The following is a 7,984-nucleotide window of genomic DNA, read 5'->3' on the forward strand; positions in this document are numbered from 1 at the left end:
TGGCCTTTTTTAGACTTTGTTCTCAGCAATCCTCATTAAAGTAGGCATTCCTAGATTGCTTTAAATAAATTCAAAAAACACATATCAGAAACTTTTGATATGTTTGTTGTGTGCCATATTGCCAGTAATTAGATTAAATGCTAGAAAATACACCATGAAATATGATATTTGATATACAGTTGGACCTCCCTATGAATGGGTTTGGCACCCATGGATTCAACTCATCATGGATTAAAAAATTTCAGGAAAAAAATGGAATGATTACCTTTTCACTGAACATGTGCAGACTTTTTTTGCTCGTCATTATTCCCTAAATAATACAGTGTAACTACTACTTACATAGCATTTACATTGCATTAAGTATTTTAAGTAATCTAGAGATAATTAAAGTACATTGGAGGATGTGCTTAGGCTACATGAAAATACTTCCTCATCTTTTGTAAGGACATCTGAGGATTATTAGCATCTAAGGATTTTGGTATCTGTGGGGAGTCCTGGATCCAATTTCCAGTCGATACTTTAGGAAAGTCTTCATACAAAATTAACACAATAAAAATATAGGTATTTCTGATAATAAGGATATTTTACTGTACATGTATTTTAAAAACTTCAAACACCTAAATAAATGTGCAGTTTTCTTAAAATGTAATGAGGCTTCTGAGTATTCTGTATTTTCTGAAGCAAAAAGCGAGTCTTACTTTCTATTCTGGTAATGACATGTTCCCAGGTAACTGTCTGTAGGATGCCATCCATGAAATTACTAAAATCTTACAGGTTTTCAGCCTTTTTATCTGTATCATTGTCACTCTCTTAAGATCTGTGTCCATCAATAGTTTGTTCCTGAGCTAAAGAAAATTGACTGAGCCTATCAATTGGATAAGCAGTCCAATTTATAACTTTATTAAATAATATTTCTCAGTATCCCTGTTGATTTTGGTTACATTCAGTAGCCAAAATCAAAAGGAATACAGGGGTAAATTTGGTAGCCTTTTAAACAGTTGTATCATATGTTTTTATCAATTATTTTGTGCATTTATTCTTTTATTCAAACTGACAATTAATGAATGTTAGTTGTATTTTAAGCATTGTGTACTTTCTTGGAATATACCTGTGTGTAGTACAAACACAATCCTTTTCTTGTAACCTGAGAAGCAGAAAAGATGCCTACTATTACACTGTGAGTTTTACAAAGAAAAGTGTAAGGTTTTCTGAGTCTTTAAAACTAATAGCCTAATCTAGTCCAGGAGCTAAAGAAAGAATTCCCTGAAGAAATGTTGGAACTTACACTTGATGAAATGGGACTTGCAGATGTGGAACAGAGAAAAGAAAATTCCAGTTCAGGGGGAAGAAACCTGTGCTCTTGCATTAACCCATCAGTTTGGATAAACACACTCGGGTATTCATTTACCTGGGCTGGCTTGGAAATCAAGGGAAAGAAAAGATACAGCATAAAAGAAAAGACATGCGCAGTATTCTAAGAGAGAGTAGTTTAATGAAAATCAAAACAAATGTATACCTCCACACTTTTAAAAATGGTACAAAGTTTCATAGAAAAAGATAAAGAATGTCAAGTATTCAGTAGGTTAGCATTCTCAGAAGTTGGTGTTTCTGATACCTTTAGTCATGTTACTGACCTATCTCTGATTCTTTGAGTGCAAATCCAAGAAAGCAAAGCAAAGCAAAGCAAAGCACAGTTGTAAGAGGGTAAGGGAAAGAACCAGAGAGGCTACAGATGAGAAAACTGTTGGCCACATTAACAAAGCTTACTATGCCACATTCATCATCTAGAAACACCCCAATCTGGCCTAGATGTCTTTCTGGATACTGAAATAATGGTGGGGAAGAGGTCTTGAGATGACACCGGTAGCCTTCTTGACACAAAAAAGTAGAAAAATTTTCTTGAAGTTAACCAGCATGTCATTTCTCATTGGGCAAGGATCATTGCAAAATCCAACAGCCCAGTGCCAACACTGCCCAACATGCACCTCTCAGTAATATCTTCCAAGGGTGAATGGCAGGGCTCGCCATCAGGAAAACACTTAGATTTTGTTGTAGTTGGGGCAATGTTGAGATGATCAGAACCAAAGAGTAGCCGTCTCAGAAATTCAAACAACGGGAATGTACCAAGTGGTTATTTTATTATCCCAGGAAATATGCACTGCAGGAATAAGAAAACAGTCACATGAAAACATAGTGTTATAAACTTCTAATGGATGTGAGCTTTACATAGTGTCTACGTATGCCAGGTTATCCCTGGAAATATAGGTCAGGACAGCAGGCACATAAAAGAAGAAATACGTCCTTAGATTTAACCATTGTGCTATTCTTCCTTATCGAGGAGTCCTTACAGACTCCCAGAGCCTAGTCCCAAGAGTTGTCCACATCCAGCTCCCAGTAGTGTTTGCCAGAGGAGAAGACCCAGGCTCCCCATGCAGCAAAATAGCCAGATCTGTCAGAATGCAAAGATTCAGGTCTAAACCTCAAACTTCTCACATCCTCAAACAGCCTGATATTGTAATTGGTTACTTCCCAAGTGAAGGAAATTTCCACGGTGGAAAAAAGAGAATGTTCCAGTGAAAAGCAGTTTATCAATTCTTATGTTCAGATAAGAAAGAGATTCTCACTAGAAAACACAGGTCAAGATTAGAAAGAAACTTCTGTCTGGAAAAATGTTGGAATCAAAGAGTGTTAGGATATCTGCACAAGTAAACGCCTAAACTTCAATGATCGCAATTTCTATAAACTCCAAAAGTATAAAGGGGAGGAAGGTCATGTCTATGTCTAGTTAGCGACCATTGATAACAACTGAAAAACTGGAAGCTCTTGCACTGAAGCCAAGTCCATAGCAATAAAATTAACATTCATTGTCTCTTCTCTGTCAGGGCAGAGCAGGAGGCTTGGGACAGGAGATGAGGTGGGAAGCCATCCTTAGACCCAAATAAGAAAGTTATCACTTTGCCGGAAATATTATAATCTGCCACTTAAACTAGTCAATTCACACTTAAAGAGAAAATCTGACTCTGCCCTCTGAAAAGTGCAGCTTCCTTGCAAGAATTATCTGACTTTCATTCCAGATTCAGGCACAGACATCTTTTACCTGCTGGGTTTATCATGATCTATCCTGGGGTTCTATCTAAGGCCTCATCAACCAACAAATCACGTTCCTATCGTTCACAGATTCTCAGTTTTTGCATAGTTATATAAGTTACCCGTGTATGCTTTAGTTGATTAAATTGCACACGATTAAAATTATAAATGCTATGAAACTTCACCTGAAATGTATTTAAAAAAACACTGTCACTCAAATCAGTCATTACCTGCACTGAATTTGAAATTGAAATGTCCTGAATTAATTCAGGTCTGTATACTTCCTGTAATAATTGTATACAGGAAATTGTATCACGGTTGAACCATACATGAATGGTTCTACATCCTAAAGGGCCCTTCTGCATGTTTTACTTTCCTAAGAAATTTGTTATATGGCTGGTTCCACCATCTTTTATTTAGTTTTGTCTGTTTGATGACAATGAAACTATAAATATAAATACCTATTCACAGGCCATTTTCTTCTAGATGAAAGATCATTACACTGAGAAAGCTGCTCATAGAAAACCAGAATTGAAGGCATTGCATGTGGATCCAACCAAGAGGGTGACACTCACCTAGAAAGCGGTTGAACCTATCCGCCAGCCCAGTGATGGGCCCTGTAGTGAGCTCTGGATTCACAGGCTGCGGCATGTGCAGCAGCACGGACTCACTCCTGCAAGGAAGTAGGTTGAGTTGGTTAGGTTTCTGATGTCTGTGTTTAAGAAACAGATTCCAACAGAAAATGCTTCATTCAAACCCACTTCTGATATTGTAATGTACCTCCACAATCCTAGGATGGGTTTCTGGCTCTTAGGGTATCTTTCTAACTCTTCACTCCATTTCTAACCTACTGCCACTGAAAGATAAATGCCTCTCTCCCTATCTGCCACCAAATAGCTGATCTCTAATTATGACTCTGAATCCTAAAAAGAGGCAATCGTATTCTAGCAACTTCTGCATTGAACTCTTCAAAACATAACCCCCTGAGTTACTTGGAAAAGTAAGAAAAGGTTAATGTCTGATAAAAGGCATAGGTAACATTCAACACACAACACAAACACATGAGTACACACACACACCCACACAATCACACTGACACATTGTGGTGTTAGTAAATTATGTTTTCACTTTGTTGGAAACAGCTTGATGTTTTTCATACCATGCCTTGTGCTCCAGCTTGCACTGATGGCCAATAACATACCTTGCCACCATGTCTCCCAAATCCTGTAGAGAGAGACAGAAAAAAAAATGACTTCTTTAGAAAGTTGTTATTCCTGTTGGGTGAGGTGGCTCACACCTGTGATCCTAGCACTTTGGGAGGCCAAGGTGGATGGATCAGCTGAGGTCAGGAGTTCCAGACTAGCTCGGACAACATGGCAAAAACAAATCTCTACTAAAAATACAAAAAAATTAGCTGTGTGCGGTGGTGCGTACCTTTATTCCCAGATACTAGGGAGGCTGAGGTAGGAGAATTGCTTGAACCAGGGAGGCAGAACTTGCAGTGAGCTGAGATTGGGCCACTGGACTTCAGCCTGGATGACAGAAGACTCTGTCTCAAACAAACAAACAAACAAACAAACAAACAAACAAGTTGCTATTCTGAGGATCTGCTCTTGAGGTTTTGAAAACTTTAGAATTACCACATACTATCACTGCAACAGTTTTAAAATGTATTCTCATCTCTAACACTTATTATACCGGTAAGACCTATTGACATAATCTATTTCTGATAGATTCAGGACCCTAAATTAGAGTGAGAGGGAAAGGTGTGAGTAGTGACTGCGCATTGCTGCAGCTGTCTACAATGTGGTCTTTTTCAGGGCTAGTCCCCGAAGGGTAATGTGGCTCAAATCAAGAGCATTTCAAACCTACGACTTCCCAAAAGGAGGAAGAAGGAAATGTTAGTTTTTCCCTAATTTCTTTGTATTATCCTATGGAAACAAAAATAGAATTTTCACATGAATTTTTTTCTTCCAGAGTTTGAATGAAATGTGCTGGAGGAGGAAGCTTGTGGTAGAAAACGTTCTATGGAAATCTAGTTGCACAATTCCATAAAGCTTTCTTTCAGTCCTTACCTGGAGCAGTTCCACATCTGGTTTATGACACATTTCCATTAGTTCCTGATACATTTCTTTCAAGTGTTTACTCTTGATCCATGTTGATCCAGCTTCTCTGCAGTTGCTGAAAAATCTCTTGGTATTCCTCGTTCAGTCTCTCTAAATGTTGCTTTTCTCCTTTATGGAGAACTGGTTGCAGCTTCCTATACTTATTCCTGATCATCTGTGCCCAAAAAACCACATCGCTCTGTAGGGACATGTCTTTGTAGGCTAAATGCTTAGGTCTACTTCCACCTCACAGAACACACACATTCATCCTCCTCATTCCTTCTTTTATTTTCCACCCTTTACAAACAGGATGATGAGTTAAGCAAGACCTTCCTTCAAAATTTATGTAATTCATTAATTCTCGAACACCTGCGAAAAAGCCCTTTAGATTTAAATGTTTAAATATATGTCCTCTTAAATCTGAAATACCATTAGAAAACAACTAAAATTTATGATTGATTGTTAAATTGTCATCAATAATATATATAATCTTTGTTATTCAATTAGTTTGTAGTCTCAAACATTTGTACTTCACAGTGCAAACAATCACTCTAAGTAGAGATGCTGTTAGTATATTATAATCAGGATCAGAAGCCATCACACGGAAAGGATCTTAGTAAAAAATTTAACCCCCATCTCTCAAACCGACTACTTATTTTCTGTCTCCCATCTTTCTTCCTTCAAAAGCCAAAGGCTCTGAATTGCCCTGCCATTCTGAGAACATGAATCTCCATTCCATTGTGTTTCTCCTCTCAATATTGACATATTTATTCTCTCACTCCCCCGGTCATTTGTTGTCCCTTCTCCTCAGCTTTTCATCGTGTTACATTTTCTCCTACTTGAGCTGGCATCATCTGGGTCCTTTGATGTCAGATTTCACCAGCACAGGCACATTTCTTAAATTACTGATCCCACCTGCTTTTTTACCCCTGGACAACATCATATTCACCATTAAATGCCTTTATTCCTCAATTATATACTATTTAATCAATATTACATAATTCATTTATACAGAAATCTCTGCCTGAAATACTTACTAATTTTAAGCATCTACTTGTCCTTCAGAATTTATATCTATTTTTATTTATCTGAAAAGCATTTACAGAAAACCTGCACAATTGTTATATTGAACAGTCTGGTTGTTTTCCAGCCTACGAATAAACACATGACAAAATCTGGTATATGAAAATTTCAACTCAAGTTGCTAATATAAATGCTCTCAGCATGCCTGTGTCAAGCTGGTCGTGAGGACTCCTGGTGTCATACTTACCCTCCAGAGGAAGGCTGTTCTTCTCTCCTCACTTAGATTTCTCTGATTTTCTTGAATCTTTTTCCATAAAATCCTCATTTGCTTTATGAACTTCTCCTGCAAAAGAATTACTAGCTTGAACAACAGAAAATGAAACACCATAAATTCCACACTCTGAGTGGTATACACAAGCAAGGGACATAATACATAAATACATTAGAAAGGGGAAAGAAAAACAAATTTTTCACTGCTCATCCTCAATGGATATTTTTCAGTTTGAGGTTTCGGAAGGCAGAACAGATTAGGGAACTGAAAAGTGAAGATTTCCTGTAACTTGGCATTAGCATCCTGCTTCAGAACCCACTATGCTAGCCCCCAGATTTTGTAGTGTGCTAGTCCCATACTCGTTTGTCCAATAATATTGAATATATTTCCAAAATACGTTTCTTTGCGCTAGTAGTTTTGGTGGCTTTTCAATGCCTTTAGCATTGAACTGTAGAATCAATAATAATGACATTTACTTGTTCACGCTCTGTTTGGGTCCAAGCTTCATGAAGGAAGGTAGAGTTGCATATTTTATTCAAAATTTCATCATTGGTACCTAGAACAGCACCTGGCACTCAGTAAAGAATGGAGTAATCACCATGATGATGCTCATCGTCCTTCTAATCTCTTTAACTCTGCCACCTTCCAGCTTTCAGGTGATCGCAGAACTATCTCTTACCTGGTGTTCCTCAGCTGCCTCTTCAGTGGGATAGTGTTTGTGAGCCCCGTGCTCCTGAGAGGTGGCGCACAGCAAGCAGAGCAGACTCTTGTCCATGTCAGAGAACATCTTCTTTTTTTCCGTGTGGTCCCACATGTTTGTTTCTCCGAGCTCAGGAATTGCCAGAGACTGGCTTTTCTCGCAGTGGTCACTAAGTTCTTCAGAAGAATTTTGGTTTTGAAGTCCTTGTTCAGTGATGGTTCCCTGCATGCAGGGCAGTTGGCAGGACTTCAGGCTTCTTCCCAGGAAAGGCAGAGACAGGGCCTACAGAAGCTGTGCCCACAGCAGACAGTGGCAGGGTCTACCAGGTAGTTCAGGCAGATGACGCAGGTGAGTTCCTTCTGGAAGGCATGTGAGAAGTCTGAGTCCATTTTCCTAAGGAAAGAAAACCACAAGAATTTAATCTTCTACCCTGGAGAGACAAAGGTCCAAGCAAAGTTTGAATCAGGTTGCAATTGAATAATATCCTTTCTTTCTAGAGAAGAATAGGCTTTGATTTGCAACAACAGAGATAGGAAAAATAGAAAACCAAGGCACTAAGAGATATCGACCTCTGTAAGAAAACGTGACTGTTCTCCAATCAACACAGGGCCAGCTTTCCAAACTCTATTTTCTTGCATAGAAGAATGTCGTATTTTTTGAGGGGTTAGTGTCCACAAAATTGCTTGGGCTTCAAAGGTTTCATCAACCTGTAAACTCAAGGGTTGAGTCTTGAATTGTCTGAGAATCAGTAACACTCTTAATTGCCAGTGATTGGTTTTAGAGAAGGCAAGCGAACTA

At 38.4% G+C, this 7,984-nt stretch overlaps 1 pseudogene; it reads right to left on the reverse strand.

Moving 5' to 3' along the window:
- Positions 1 to 407: 407 nt before the first annotated feature.
- LOC129485321 (tripartite motif-containing protein 43-like) lies at positions 408 to 7,575 on the reverse strand (annotated as a pseudogene).
- Between the last annotated feature and the right edge of the window lie 409 nt (positions 7,576 to 7,984).

The sequence above is a fragment of the Symphalangus syndactylus genome, chromosome 6, assembly GCF_028878055.3.
Source record: "Symphalangus syndactylus isolate Jambi chromosome 6, NHGRI_mSymSyn1-v2.1_pri, whole genome shotgun sequence".
NCBI classification, from domain to species: domain Eukaryota; kingdom Metazoa; phylum Chordata; class Mammalia; order Primates; family Hylobatidae; genus Symphalangus; species Symphalangus syndactylus.